The 16,803-nt window shown below is 36.5% G+C and overlaps 1 protein-coding gene across 2 annotated transcripts in view; it reads right to left on the bottom strand.

Moving 5' to 3' along the window:
- Window positions 1-16,350, bottom strand: part of CNOT4 (CCR4-NOT transcription complex subunit 4) — a 102,640-nt gene extending 86,290 nt beyond the window's left edge. For both annotated transcript variants that reach the window (XM_006910496.2, XM_006910495.3), the window contains exon 1: window positions 16,112-16,350. The gene's annotated coding sequence lies outside the window, so the exon portion shown is untranslated. The remainder of the gene's footprint in view (window positions 1-16,111) is intronic.
- Window positions 16,351-16,803: the final 453 nt, after the last annotated feature.

Raw genomic sequence — 16,803 nt, 5'->3', positions numbered from 1 at the left:
AGCTGATTTCTCAAAAGAAACTATGCAGGACAGAAGGGCTTGGCACAAAATATTTGATGTGATGAAAACCCAGGATCTACAACCAAGGATATGTTCCCCAGCAAAGCTATCATTTAGAGTTGAAGGACAGATAAAGAGCTTCCTGGACAAAAATAAATGAAAGGAATTTATCACCACCAAGCCAGTTTTACAGGAAATGTTGGAGGGACTTCTTTAAGAAGGAAAAAAAAAACATGTATCAAAAACAGGAATAAAGAATGGTAACAATTACATTCCTATCAATAAGTACCTCAAATGGAAAAGAATTAAGTGCTCCAACTAAAAGAGTAGATGAATGGAAAGGAAAACAAGACCCCTAATGTTGCCTACAAGAGACTCACTTCAGATTAAAAGACACACAGATTAAAAGGAAGGAGATGGAAAAAGATGTTGCTTTGATGGACCTAGAAGGTATTTAAGTCAGACAGACTATGGACCTAGAAGGTATTTAAGTCAGACAGTGAAATCACTGTATGATTTCACTTATAAGCCAAATCTAAGGAATAAAAAGAACAATCTAAACAAAAACAGACTCACAAATATAGCGGACAATTTGGTGATGGATAAATGCGAGTGGGGTTTGGGGGCCTGGGAGAATGGGGTGAAGGGTTAAAGAAGTACAAATTAGTAGATGATCGATGGTCACAGGGATGGAGACAGAGCATAGGGAATGCAATTAGCATTAATACGTTGGCTAGGTGGAGGGTTAGGGGAGGGAGGGAGCAATTGGAAGGACCGTGTTACGAACTACACAGGTGTCTAACCAATGTATTGTATACGTGAAACTAATTAAAATAAATAAATTTAGAAAAAAATTAAAATAAAAAATAAAAAAAGATCAACTCTGATACTTTTAAATTCGTCCTTCAAATTCTTCCAAGCAATGTAGAGAAAGAATAATTTATGCTTATGTAGTACCATAAGCAAGATATGGCAAAAGTCAAACAGTAAAAAAAAGAAAGAAAACTCAAGACTTGAGAAAGTTAATACTAAGAAGGATGACCACATAAAAAAAAGTATTTAACTTCATGAAAAAAATCCTTTCGTAATACATTATACCAAAATCATTTTTAGTGAATATATAACCAATCATTAACTGAGTTAAAATAACTCTAAAAGTGTTGTGGATAGAGTAAGGTAAGTTTAAGAGGCAGCAGTGTCCAAGCAAAATATAATGCAAACCACATATATAATTTTAAGTTGTCTACTAGCCACATTAAGGAAAAAATAAACAGGTAATTAATTTTATTTAACCCAATATATCCAAAATATTATCAATTCAACATGTGTTATTTAAAAAATTACTAATGAGCTATTTTATTATTTTTTGTACTGAATTCAAACTCCAGTGGGTATTTCACATTTAGCGCACATCTCAATTCAAACTAGCCACATTTCAAGTGCTCAATAACCACATATATCTTGTGGGTACCATATTAGACAACACAGGTCTAAGAAATGGCTTGAGAAAACAGGCATGTATGTACATTTGGGTAAAGAGATTAAGTATGATAATCTGAAAGTATCTAAAATCAATAGTAATATATACACAATATCATAATTTGTAATATAATTGTTAATCTCAGTACAAGAGGCCTCTCTGAACAGTAATCAAAGGAAAATTTATTAGAGAACATTTTCTTCAGAGTATAAAAAGAAAAAGAAATGAACTAAGTTCTTTTTTGCCAAACAATCCCCAAACTTCTCTACATGTAGTACCATATAACTCCTCTAGAACAGCAGCTTTATGACAACTACATTCAAAGTACAATACCCAATAAAAATATCTTTCAATTTCCCCATAATTTTACACACTTCTTCACCTATTTGTATAACCTTCCCTTTTACTATCATGTTCAGTATAATTCTGTTGGAAACTAAAGTAAAACTAACTCACATGGAAGCCTTAAGAATGGGTTTTAGGATGTCTGAAAAGGGAGTTTAAAATATAAAGCACTAATTTAAATAGAGCCAAAGTCTTAAGAAATACATTTGCATTTGGAAGGGAAAAACAGAGAAAGGGTAGGGGTAGAGGAAGGACACTTAATTTGGCAGGGATTAGGAGGAAAACAAGTGTTGCTAAAGAAGGTTAGGAGTGAAATAACAGACCTCTATTAAGAAAGGGTGGTCCAGCCTTCCATTCAAACCAACTTTTTGGCACAGCAACCAACTTAGACCCTCTCTTTCCAATTTCCTAGGGGATATAGGTGTCAAGTCTTCCTGTGTGTTGGGTGGAAGGTTAGTAAGGAGAAAAGATGTTGACAACTTTTTCCACACTCATAAAAAGTGGCATAATCAAAGCCTACATTAAAGATGCCTTCCAAGCCAAGGAGATTTAGTAAAATTAGACTAGAATAACATCTAATCTTATCAACTCACGAAATTTCTTAAACGTAGAGCAAAATCTCTTGCCATCTGACTTACGTTTTCAAAGGGTAATTCTTACAGCTGCATCAGTAACAGACTATAGAGATAAGGATAAAAGCAGGGAAATCAGTTAGCAAGCTGCTGCAATTACCCAGCAAGTGATGAGGGTGGCTACGAAAACGGTAAAAACTGGCTGAATTCTGGGTATGTTTTAAAGGTAGAGCCAACGACTTCCCAATGGAAAGAATAAGTGTGGGATGTGAGCCCAACAGAATCGTGACTCTAAGGTTTCTGGCCTGAGCAACTTGAAGCTGCCAACAACTGAGAAGAGGAAGGCTACGTATGTAGGTGGAGCAGGTATGGGAGGGCAGATTTGGAAGGGAAGAGCAACATCCCATTTTAGACATGCTGAGTTTGAGATATATAACAGTGATTCAAGTGGAAATACTGGATAGGCAAATAGATATACAAATCTCAAGTTCAGGAGAGTAGTCTGAAGTCGAGAAATAAATTTGAGATTCATCAACATTTTGAAGGTATTCAAAGCCATGAAGAAGTGAAGGTAGTGAGGGTACAGAAGATAATCAAGGACTGAGCCCTGAAATATTCCAATGATAGAGATGGGCAAAAAGGAGATATACCAAGAAAGATTGAGGAGCAGCAGCCAAGGAGTTTTGAGCAAAACCAAGGGTATGTGGTATCCTAAGAGGCAAATGAAACAAGTATATCAAAGAAGGAGAAAAACTTTTATGAAATGGATACTGATCACATAAGACAAAAAACTAATTATGAGATTTAACAATGTCATTGTTAGGAGACATGAACAAACGCAATCTTCATACAATGGGAGGGGCAAAAGCCTGACAGAAATAGGCCTGAGAGAGAACATGAGAAAACAACTAACTAGAACAAGTGCATTTAGACACTGCTTTAAGGAGGTCTGTGGCAATGGAAATCAAGAGTGATCAAGAGGAAATATTTTTATGAGTAAAATAACAGCATGTTTGCATGTGCGTGTGAATGATCCAGAAGAGAAGGAAGAACTGATGAGGTGCAAAAAGGGGGGAGAATTACTACATCAGTGCCCAGAGTATATGAAAGGGGATGGAATCTGATGTATTAACCAGAGTAACTGTGAGTCAGATCAGTAGGTTCACAGATATGGTGGTGGAGTCTGTAAATGTTCTTTTGACTGCTTCTATTTTCTCAATGAAATAGAAAGCAGGTCTATCAACTGAGAATGAACATGAGGAAGAGAGCTGAAAGTCTGAGGAGAAAGGTAAGGGGGTAAGTCACCTAGGAGTGGGGAAACTGAATAAACTAAGGAACAGACTGTGACTGCCAGACTAAGTGCCTGTGGTGTCTTACCATGAATTTAAAGTGAAAGTGGTCATATTTTTCTTCAGTCATTTGCAGCCGCACTGGTGCAGACGTGAAATTCTCAGACCATTTGATTTACCTAAGGTGCAGGTTTTGCCAAGTAAATACGAAGAAGAAAGGAGAAGGAGTTGAGGGCATATTAAAGGCAATGAATGGAATAACTGATCACTGGGTAATGAATGCACACTAGGTAAGGAAGAATGGTAATCAAGGGGGCAAGAGACAGTGAAAAGAGAACAGAATCTGTGGACTGGACATTTTAATGACAGTAAAAGACTGAGTTGGAATACTAGGTGAAATGAGCTGAAAATATAGATGGTGGTCAGAGAGGGGGTTGCATGAATTGAAAATCATGGAGGGGTTTGATTTATTTGTAATAACAAGGCAAAAGATATGACCATGGCATGAATGGCTGAGATAGGGCAGAGAGCAAGATCATTAGAGAAATTTTAGAATTTAAGAGGCCACAGTATTAGAAGAACCATAGGTGATATATGTTAAAATTATCAAGAATTAAAAGAAATATAGTGTTAGCAAGAATGACAGTAAACTAGGAGCTAAAATAGTCAAGAAAAGATAAGGAGTAACCCAGGGTGAAGCAGATGACAGCAAACATTAAGGTTTATGGACAATATAATCTGTTAACAGATGAGTTTTAGGAAAGAGAGGAGAATAAGACACCTGCCTCATTTCCAGGCTCAGTAGAACCAGTCTTCCTCTTCGCCTCTTATTCAAGGAGGTCAGAATGAGAAATGTAGTCTTAAATCTCAGTGTATTCGACACCCCACCAACCCTGGATATTGGCATATAAGAAAAAAATGAAAAACTTAATAGCCAACATGTAAGAGGGCTACAGAGAAACCAGTGTCCTCAAGTAGAAAGTAGAGGAACTGTTCAGGGGAAAAAAAACAAGGATACAGGAAATTTTGCTGAAGACGGAGAAGAGTGAAAAGATAGGAATTGTTCAGAACACTGCAAGGATTAAAGTGTGAGATGTGAAGTGTCACCTGGGAGATTGGAGGTGACAACATAAAAAGGGATAAAGAATATAATAAGATGAGTCCTGATGGACTTCAGGCAAGGGATAGCGTCAAAGCTGTGAGTATTGTAGAGGGAAATGAGGGAGCAGAAGCTCCCTTTCAATAAAACAAAGGGCTTGCAAGGAAAGTGTAATGTATTTGTTGGAGAATTTTTTTTAACTAATAAAATAAAGAATTTAGAACAGTGCCTACCATCTAACGAGCACTCTAAGAAAAACTTTCATTAGCTAATCAAATGTAAAATATAATTATTGGAGCAAAAAAAGAGATTCATCTCACCTTTTCCTTTCCTCAGCTAAATGAGTTACCCAAGTGATTTCCAGGAAAACTAGTGCCAAAATGGACTCAAAACTCATTTGAGAAAAAGTAGAAGTCTTAGAAGTCAACTTCTATGTAGTGTCCATCAATCTCACAAAATTGACTCTCCTTAAAAAAAATATTACCGCCAGTCCTTGAACTCATTTCTCCATCCAGCCAACTTCAATGGTAAAAAACTGATTCATTCAAAAAGCATATATTGAGCACCTATTATTTAACAAATACGATTCCCAGAACCCGGGATATATCAGGAAACAGACACCCCTACCCTAGTAGATAGAGATCAACAACGAACAGTATATATAATGAATATATATATAATGACTATAGTGGCTTATATGTTTGAAGGTAAGTATTATAGAAAAATGTAAAACAGTGCAAATAATTGGAGAGAGGGGCCTGCATTTTAATGTAAATAGTCGGGGTAGGCTTATTAAGAAGGATATCATCTGAACAAAGATCTGAAGAAGTTGAAATAGCTATGTGTTTTGGAAAAGTGTTCTCCAGGCAGAGGGAACAGCTAGAGCAAAGGTTCTAAGGCCTTTTCATTTAGTTCTTGCCACTACCTGGCAATAATTTTATTAATTTATTTTTCTATTTCTTCTCTTCAAGCCTCTAATCCTACTCTCTACTCCACTTCAGCAGTGGATGATAATAATAGCTAACATTTATCAAATGTTTACCACATACCAAAGCATTGCTCTAAGTGTTTTAAAAAGATTAAATAATTTAATCCTCACCACAGATCTATGAAATAGGTGCTACCATTGCTTCAAGATTAGAGTTAGCAAGTAGCAGAGGCCTGAAGCAGCATGGGTAATAAGTCTCATCTACTAGAAAACTTAACATTCAGCACAAACTGCCTCAAGTTTTCTCATCTCTAATACATAGAACCTCTCAAGGTACACATTCAATAACTATGAAAGCTACTATTATAATGTCTTCTTGCCATTTTTCCAATCATTTTCTAGACTGAATGGTCTTTACCTACAATCTCCACTTATTACTACCTTCCTTAACCTCACCCAATTTGATTGACATTCCCAGTTACATTCCCAGTCTACTGAAATCGCTCTGATGTCGTTAGTGATTATCACACCACAAGCCAAAGGGTTTAACTATTCTCATTCTCCTTGAATGCTGTGTTAGACTATGCCAATTACTTTTCTTAAAATAGAAGCAATGCCATGCTCGATCTCCTATCCCTATCTGACTTCTCTCTCCTGGAAAGTCTCTTTGTTTTCTGAGACTTATTCTTTTCCATGTTCCTCCACCTCTCCAATTGTTTCTTTAATAATACTTTTTTTCACTTCTACCCTTTAAAGGTAGAGATCCCAAAAGTGCTTCTCTCTGTTAACTCAGTTTCCCTTAAGGTTCATTCATCCAATAAATATTGAACACTTTCTCTCTCTACCAGGCCCTGTATGGGTTGCTCTGGGTAGATCAGTAAACAGAACAGACTAGGAAAAAAAAAAAAATTCTATGCTACCAAGACACGCAAAACCATCTTCTCCTAAGTACTATTTTAAACACATCACTCTCCTGACTTAAAAAAATAAAAGAAAATAAAACCTTGCGATGATCTCCCGTCTTACCAACGGTATATAAATTTCTCTGCCTTAGTTCAAAACACTCCATAATCATTTTCCATCATACCTATTCAGGTGCATTTTCCATTACTCTTGGATTCAAAAAAATTCGAGGAAGGCTAATCCTTTGATTTCCCCCTCAAACACATTACCTGTGTTTGCAGCTGCTCAAGTAACTACTAAAAACTATGTCCAGTACCTAGACATAAAAAACATGTATTGAATAAATAGTTAAGTGTTCAAAAATGGATGTTTTTTTATTCTTTCAAATGTATAAAATAGTGAACACTTACATAGGGCTTTCTATGTGCCCAACACTACTCCAAACACTTTACATACCTTAACTCATTTATGCCACACAACAATCCTAATATCTCCTTCCTACAACTGAGGAAGCTGAGGCCCAGACAGGGTAAAGTACCTTGCTCTAGATCTGACAAGTTTTAAGTGGCAGAGCCAAGATTCACACTGAGACAGTCTGGTATATTCACAGTAGAAACAATAATAAAAACAGGGAGAGTTCAAAGGGCTTGCATGAAAAACTATTGAAAAAACAAAACTATGGAAAACTATGTTCAACTAAGAAAAATCATTTAAGTTAGTCCTTTACTCCAAATACTGAAGAGCAATATTTCCTTTAATATCAAGTTAAATTTTACTAGAATTTAGTAGTATATAATAAAAAGCACACTCTATAAACACAAACACATCATATGTTATTCACAGTTCTCCAAAGCTGCTGAAAATATTTGCTAGGCATGACAAAAGAATACATGGTGACACCTGACAACAAATGTTCTTCTGTTAGCATGCCTATATTAAAGCATTTTACTGCCCTACTTGTTTTCATCAGGATCAAAACAGATTTGAATACAATGTAGGGAAGGTAACCACCTTAAAGAAAGAAAACTATTTTTTTGGAAGCAAAATTCACATCTAGAACAAGGTCCAGTATAACAGATTTTAGTAAAAGCAAGAAATTCTAAAAAAGTTCCACTAAGCATCTAACTTATTTGGGTACTCTTCAACCTATCACCAACTCTATGGCTAAAAGACCTTTTAAAAGGTTTCTGAGGATTCATTTAGTGAATTCATGAAGGTATTTTATAACTGATTACATAAATTAAAATGAAAGGCAGAAGTTTTTCCACAAAAAAATGTTTTAGAATAATGTAACCTTAACATGTGAGCAGATGGGGAGTATCATACCTATCATTTTATCTTTCCCCTTTCCCTCTGGCAGAGTTTAAGAAAAAAAAATTGTCAGGTCTTGAGCTGGAGAGATTAAAATGCATAAACCAAAAGGGACACTCGTTTGACTTTCTAAAGTACTGACAGCATAACTCAGAAAAACTAAGGTATGCAGCCAAAGGCAGCAAAGGAGCCAATGCCATGAATGCCTCAGGCAAAAATACGCAGTAGCCATTATTAGAATTTGAAGTCTTCCCTCTTTCTATCTGCCTCTCCTCCCTTTTCCTGGGTTTACAACGCACCTACCTCCTGCTACCCAAGGCACCCCCAAAGCCACTCACACAAAATAAAATCCCTCCCAAGAATCGTATGAATGAAAAATATGTAAAGCATTAATAATTTGAGATTAATTCAAGTTATTAAAACTCAGGAGAGATTTTTGGAATGGGGAGACATTTTCTCCTCTCCCCACCACCACAAACCATAACACTTATAAGTGGCTCCTCATTCCAAGGGATTAAATGATAATTTCTTGGGGGAAAAGAATGGATTAGCAGCTATCATTGAAGATATTCTCAAATACTATGCTATGTATTTGACATTTACTTCCCTCTCACATACACTGTGTGGCAATGAGAGAGATGCATAAATCCTTTTCAAGACTCTCCTGCACAAAGGACATCTTGAGTCAATCTTAAATCCAAAATTAACACATTAAAGCCTCTGTAAAACAGCCCGCCAAGAAGAGGGCAACAGCTTTCTATTCTAGTGACCATATTAAATAGTGCACATCACCAGCCAAATAAAGAGGTAAAAAATGTCAAAAATAGCTGTCACAGAATTAAGAAGGTCTTATGAAGGGAGGCATGTCAATGAAAAACAGATTATTTCCCAATAATATTCTATATTACATCATCGTCTTTATCCTTACTATTATTTCCCAAGTATCTAAAAAGCGCATGGCGTTATGGTAGGTCATACCTTTTATAATAAGACACAAAAATGACTGTTAAATTAAGATAAATTTAATGCTGAAGTTGTAAGCACCTAAGCTTGAGATGTTTTAACTCAACGGTAAGAATTCTTGAGATCCACATGCCAAATACTATGGAGAGTGGAGAGGGAATACATGTCATATTGAAGGAAGCAGGAAGAGATTATTATTTCCACACTAACATCTCTTAGATTGTCCCATACCTCTATGGCCTAGACGTTAATTTTTCATCTACTATTTACAAAGCCAGAAGCAAGAAATCTATTTTTCTCTCTTGCTTTAAGAAAAAATGTGAAATTTTCCTTTGCAAAAAAAAGAAAGCATGCCATCCAGAAATATACAATAGATGAAGAAAGTTGGCTTAACGAAGAGTCAAAAAAACAAAACAAAGAAAAGAATAACTTCAAAAGTCTCAGAACTTTAAAAAATACAAATATGGCTGCTGTTTAACTAGATCTGTTTTTAATAATACCTTTGCAAAACAAGGTATATCAAAATAAGTTAAAGACCAAACTTTCATTTAATAATGTCTCTACATTTTTCTCTGGCCTGCTGACCTAACCCTATCATTCCTTAAGGGAGCCTGAAGCTGACAATATTTAGTGCCCTATTTCATCAGAATTTCTTCTGCTCTAATCAGGTCATCATTACGTTTTAAAGATCCTAATAATACATCCCAGTTATAAGCTTTTCAAATGTAAGGTTCCTAATACCCCTTCTGAAATAATACACACATAAGGAGATGAGGCACAAATCTCTCTTTTATAAATGAAATACGTTCCATCTCTTACTATAATGTAATAAAATTTTCTTTATTTTCCCAACTCTTATTCCCTAGTGATTATCTAAAACAATTTGAAAACAGAAAAAAAAAAAAAAAAACTATTTGAAAACACTAGAAGCTATTTTCTATAGAAATTTTCTGAGATTGTTGTTTGAGTAATCGTACATCACTTCCTTTCCAAAAGCTGGGTTTAGATAACGAATTGCAGTTTACTATCAAAGACAAATAGACCACATTTCCTCAGTTCTCTATTCTCCAAAACCATGATGTCATTTCTTTAGGGAAGGGACTAAAGAGAATATGGAATCAATTAGCTGCCAAATCCTACAGAATTTCCACACTAACATCTCTTAGATTGCCCCATACCTCTATGGCCTAGACGTTAATTTTTCACACCCAAAATATGCTGCACACTACTGAAAAAGCAATCTTTCTAAAAAGCACTTTTATTATGTCATCTCCTCTCCCACCACCACCACCAACCTCTAATGACTCCTTATTGCTTGGCAGATCAAATCTGACTGGACAATGAATACACCTTTCATAATCCAGATCTACCCTACTATACCAACTTCTCTGACACCATTTCCTAGAAACTAACACCTTATTCTACTGGGAGCAGACTCCTTACGCCCCTCTCACATCACACTGGTCCCACCAATAAGTGTTTGCTCAGGCTTCCATCCACACATGTAATGCATGGCATGATTTCCTTTGGAGATGCTCTGCCTATGCAGATAGTACATATCCTTTAATCCTACTTTCTCCAGGAAGCCCCATTCCTAGAACTTTAGTCTGAAGATACCCCTACAGTAGCATACTGGACTCAGACTATATGTACCACACATTATTTGGATAATGCTTTGGATAATGCTATGTATATTATGAAAGTATACCCACCAAGATAATAAACTCTTAGAGAGGCCAGGCCATTTCCTAAGAAGTGAGTCTCTAATAAAAGTACTTGAAGGTTATTTGACAAGCTGACTAATCCTGATTTAAAAAATCAAGATATTTTATGTCAAAAGAGTTCTAGTACAAATGAAAGAATGTGATGACTAGGATTTGCTTCAAAATAATCTAGGTCCAAGGGAGGAGGACAAGGAGTAAAATAAGTGCGGAAATAAATGAACCCAGATTGTCTATGAATTGATAATCTTTGAAGTGACAGCTACGTAGAGGTTCGTGTCTACTTTTATACTTGCTTTAAAATTTTCACATTAATAAGTTCATTTTTTTAAGTACGAATAAGCTCTTCATTTAAAATGACAAAAACAAAATACACTAACATTTTCTTTAACTAACAAATACCTAGGCTCCCAGTTAGAGTAAAAAAAAAAAAAAGATTCTGGAAAAATTTAATTTTGCAGGGAACTTGCATGATCCTAATTCTTATCCAAGAATTAATAAAAAATTAGCTAGAGGGGAAAAATCTAATGAAAACGGAGGGGATCTCCATCAAAAAAAATTAATCTTACCACTAAAAGCAATATTGACTATATTTCAAATTCTCAATCAATTACAGAACTCACAAAAGGGTCCACCCAAACAACTGCTGAAAACCAAAAACACTGGGAAAAAATCATAAGCAAAATATGAAAAGCAGAAAAAAAAAAGTTGTTACAAATCGGCCAGTGTTATTTCAGGAAATTCACAATCTGAACATATCTAGTGCCCTTAACAGGGAATGAATTAGTAGGTTCTTAAATAATCAGAAAAAGGGGTCAAATATGTGGTGACAGAAGGAAATCTAACTGTGGGAGGTGAACATACAATGCAATATACATATGACTTCCTGTTGAACTGTACACTTGAAACTTACTGGATTTTCTTAACCAATGTCACCATAATAATAATTAAAAAATAATAATCAGAAAAATTAGCACTTCCTCTTTATTCCAAGGACTGCAAAACATGCTTAGAAATTTCAGATATTTGGCTTAAAGACAATGTATCTTTTTGTTGCTGGTAAGGAATGATCCCTCCCTTTGATATTTCAGTCTATAGCTACTTTTCAAAATTCAATCACTACAATTTCCCCTACAACATTATTCACTAATTCCTTTCAAAAGCAGTAATACAACAACAACTATCTTAAAATGCTGGCATTTTATTCTAATTACGCTGCTTTTTTGTCTCGAGTTTTTTTGTTCCGAACTGGTTTGACACATATATACAAACCAATCTGATTATTCTTATTTCCCCTTCTCTAATTTTCTCTAAATACTCAAGAGGTAAGATTTTAGTTACCATAACTAAAAAAAAAATTTGATTTTTGAACAGATAGCTGACACATACACATATACAAATAGCAAGGTTTATCCTAATAGCAATCCATCATCTGCCCATCGCCCAAAGCAATTAAAGTTTAAAACAGGACAATTCTTTTGTATAAACAGTTTAGAAACCATTCTCACAAACTCCTTATAAAAAAACTTATTTCAAGTTGCCTTATATTTGTACTATCTTTAACGTTGTTTTCCTAGCAAGTAAAAATCATCATCTTCTTTTTTGTGGTATGTAATTTTTCTCTACTAGTAGAAGAAAAACTCTGCTATGGGAAAGCTAACCGAAGGGGCCAAAACAGTGCTGGAATTTTCTTTTCTATAAACTACTTTCTGATTAAAAAATAAAAGAATCATACTATGAAAAAGAAATGTGACAAATTCCACTGGATTATATTACTACACTTGAAAAAGTTGACATTTACTGCACAATCTTTTCTAATAAAGACCACATAACGAGATTAAAAACAATTCTGAAAAAGTTCTTTCAGAAAACCATTAACCATGTGATTAAAAAGTCCCACTTCTTTCCTTGCATCACTAGATAATTCAGTAAATTATGCTATCTTTATCATTTGTGTACTCTCAACCTTTGAAATATACATATATCACTATCTTCAAAATATCAGGGATATTGCTACATTTTGTATAAGAATGAACATCTGCAGATTTTTCCTGTTATCTGAGGTAACATAAAAATTTTTAAATCTCAGAATGTGTTAACAGGTTTCATCCAATACATGCTATTCCAGTGGGATGAAAACCATTTACAAGTTCCACTTAGAGTAAGAAATCCTTTGAGAAAAGTATGTAGTACATTCTAGTTATTCTATTTCTAGAACACAAAAAATCTCTATAACCTATTTCCCCCTGTTTTTCTTTGGAACCAATTGAGCAGAATGTAACTTCCTTCGCAAAAAGTCAAGACAGTACTGTACTTAATGACAGAAAGCAAACTAAATTTTCAGCAGAGGCTGAAGTTTTCACAAATTAAAACTTTTTATTTGAGTTGGTCTATAAAAATAATATAACACTAAGTTAAAATAGATTCAATCAAGTATTATTTGCAGGCACAAAAATAAAAATAAAAAATAAAAAACATTAAAATGAAGAGTGTAGCTTTACCTTAAAACCAGAAGTTGGAAAGGAGAGAAAGGGAAGACTTCTAAAAATCATACTGCTTAAACTGAGAAGATATTTTTTCATTCTATCAAGTATGTAAAGTCATTTTTAAAATAAATATCCCCTAATGCAAGGAGTTCATCTTTAAGCAACACCCTCTTTCTTTTACACAGTAATGAGCTGCAGGTTATCATTAGTGCTCCCAAGTTAAGGTTGAGGGCATTACAAAACAATTTTCTTGCATTTTGCCATTTGCTTATAACTGTCTCATACTAATAATATTAAAGATTTGTCTACACTTTACGAAAACAAATTTTATATTACGTCAACTTTAAGTAATTCATGTTCAAAAACCTTTCTATAGAAATAATCTATTCATTTGAAAAATTCAACAATTGAACTTGGCATAAAGTATTTAAATCTATCAAAATAAAAAAACCCACAGAATTATGAAGCTGCAATGTTCATAATGTTACATCTACAAACTTAAAGCATACAAAAATATTTTGAAATCTCAGCTCCTTATTTCCTGTCAAAATGTCAAAGAACTTTAGATATCTTTAGATGAACTAAAGATCCCAAAGGGGATTCATTTTGACTTTAGAGTGCTGAAAGTAAGAATTTTATGATTGCAGGAAAAAAAGTATGGAGTAGAGAAATTACCTGAGAATATACTTACTGAGGCAAAAAAAAAAAAAACAACAACAACAAAACTTTACTAAAGATGTATTAAAATCATATACCCTCTTCTGCCAGACAAACAGTTCTCTCCCAAAACACACTGCTTTCAATTCACCCAAGTATGACTGCCAAGGGCTTCTAAACCTGTGTGTTAGGCTTGTTCAAAGTAGAAAGCTCCTCCATCAGTGTATCACAAAGAAAAATGAAATACATTTTTTACTTAAGAGTAAAGATCAATTGTATTAAACACATTCCTACCCATAAATTAAATGTAAGTAACAATTTTTTAAAAACCTCAAGTTATAACTTTGGACAGGTCTGCTATATATTGCTTCCCATTCTTAGAAGAGTAGGGATTTATTAAATTTCTCCAAACTTGGGCTTAAGTGGCGAAAAGGGAAAAGTTTTATAAAAAGCTTTTCTAACCTCAGTTTACATTTGACAAAACAAACTATTTATCACAATCGGGTAACTACAGGTAAAATATGTAAAAATCACAATAATGTGCAAAAGTGATTAAAAGGGTAACTGTATCTGTATTTACACTTGAGGTATTACTACTTTTGCAAATAAGAGGTACACTGCTGCATGAGATTGCTACTATGACTTTTAACATTTTCACATATACCTTAAGAACATAATGTCTTATTTATGTTTAAATTTGAGATGTATCTGATCTATGCAATCCTATTTGCTTTCTGGTGATTATTTTACAGGGGTCTGATTACAGCAAAGGCTCCTTCATCTCATTATGCCATCAGTCTGTATATTTCAATTTAGATTCCACCAAAACAATCATAAGCCATCTTACTTCTAGTTTTCTGCTTTTTAACGTAGATAATTGACAGTGAGTGCCACCAAATGCATGTATGTGCACATTGTCATTTCCTTCCATCAGCCCTCTTTTCTATAGAAAAAATGCAGAATTTAATTTTGGAGAAAAAAATATCTATTTTTATTTTGCATACATACCCGATTGGGTTTTCAAAAGAAAACCATTTAGACACCTACCATTCTAGAAAGGTTAAAGGAGATAACTTCCTGAATCCAAAATACTAAGCGAGTATGATATTAGCTAGAGAGGAAATTTCCACTCAAACCATATGTCATTAATTAATCTGAACAGCAATATAACTCACTTAGTCAATAATCAATTCTCAATAATGAAAGGAATCTGTAACCCACCTATAACCTGCACATAATCAAAATAACACTTGTATTTGCTTGTGGAATTCACGGGTGAGTTTGGTTGTGTGCCAGATTTATCTTATTTTGAAATGCTTAGGCCAATACATTTGTTAGTATAATCAGTGCCCACATTAAGTGACCTGGGGAAAGGCAATTCAGAAGAACGCACAGTAGCATGGATAAACCGGTCCAAAATGAAACGGAAAAACAAAACCCTTCCAACCGAGCGAATAATGCCCAGATCACTGAAAGCAAAATGAAAACGTCTCTCTCCTGAGTAGCCTAAATAAACGCTCTTCACTCAGAACGTTTAATAAGTACCCTACCTCACTTCATTCACTTCCCAACTTCTTGACTTTCCAGGGGCCAACGCGGGGCGCCCCGTTTTCTTCTGGAAGTATATGTTGAAAGAATCTGTATAGGAAAGAGGGAAGGAACAGACAATTCCCAAGAAAGCTGTGAACAGGTGGGACAGAACCAGCAGCAGCATAATCTAGATACTTAAGGGGCCGCTTTTAAAATGACAGATGTGGTTAAAGGCAAAGACTGCACATCGGCTGAAGCTCTACTGTGGCAGACTAGGGGCTGATGGCAAGCACGAGAAGGGGGCAAAGGCTAACTCCAGAATAGTAGCAGTGGAGCAAATAACAAGCAGCAGGACGAGTGGGCAATGAGCAGCGGGATTCATGAGCAGCAGCAGCAACACGGGTCAGAGTGGAAGTGATGGCTTTGGTCTTGGGAGACGGGGCCACTGGGAAAGGACGTCAGAGAGGGGAAACGGGGCTGTGAAAACAAGGAGTCCTGAGACCTAAGAATCCTGCCCCAACAAAAATGTAGGGGGGAGAGCTGAAGACGAAAAGCCGCCTCGGCTCCCCAATTGAAGAAATTTTCGAAGGAGCCAGCGCTCGCCGCCGCGCTGCCTTCTGCCCCGCTCCCTTTTCCTGGTGGTGACTGCTGTGGCGTAGAGGGGAGCGGGAGGAAGAGGAGCAGGAAGACCAAGAAAGAGGAGGGTGAAGATGAGGCGGGGGGTGGGGAAAGAGGGGGGTGCGGCCTGCACAATCCCAGCGAAGCCTCCGCTCTCTCGTAGCCGGTCACCCCGGGTTTCCCCTAAGCCCAGCCCCGCATAGACTCACCCGCCTGACTTGCCTCGCTTTTCCCTTAGCCGTCTCCACGCGCTGCCGCGTCCTCACAAGAGACCACTGGACGAGTGTCGGGGAAAAAACTCCTCAGAACCGGGCCTGATTGCTTCAGTGAGTCCGACCTTTACGGCTGAGAGAGAGACTCTCAGCTTTCGGTGGGTTCCACAGCCAGACGGGCCACCATCTTACATTAGGGTAAGACTCCTCCGGCTTCCCGTGCGCAGGCGCACGCCGATCCGGCAGGGAGGGGCGGGGGAGGGGCGGAAGGAGCGGAGGGCGGCTCCACCCGCGGCACCCTGGGAGTTGTAGTTTTCCGAGGGTAACCGCTCAGCTGCTAGCCGGGAGTTGAAGTTCTCACTCCTAGGGCAGATGGGATCGCACACCTCACGTGGCTGCTATAGACCACTGCCTTTCTTCATGTTTTGCTTCCTTCTCTACCCGCGTGTGCTGTTCCGCTGTCATTTGGTCGGCGCTCTTCGTTAGCGGTTGCGTTTCCTTGGTTTTGCTCAAATATGGGATACCAAAACTCGGGGCGAGCTTAACCAATTTGGGAGGAGCGGAGAATGTCTCTTCTCTGTCCCGCCCACTATAGAGATTAAAGGGGGCAGGGTAGAGGCAGGTTGGGAAGGTAGGAGGAGCGCAGGATCCGACCTAGGGTGAGAGTTTTGATACTGAATAGGCGTCTG

The sequence above is a fragment of the Pteropus alecto genome, unplaced genomic scaffold, assembly GCF_000325575.1.
Source record: "Pteropus alecto unplaced genomic scaffold, ASM32557v1 scaffold22, whole genome shotgun sequence".
In the NCBI taxonomy this organism is placed as follows: Eukaryota; Metazoa; Chordata; class Mammalia; order Chiroptera; family Pteropodidae; genus Pteropus; species Pteropus alecto.
The sequence above is the reverse complement of the archived record's forward strand: the minus strand, read 5'-3'. Positions and strand labels throughout refer to the sequence as shown.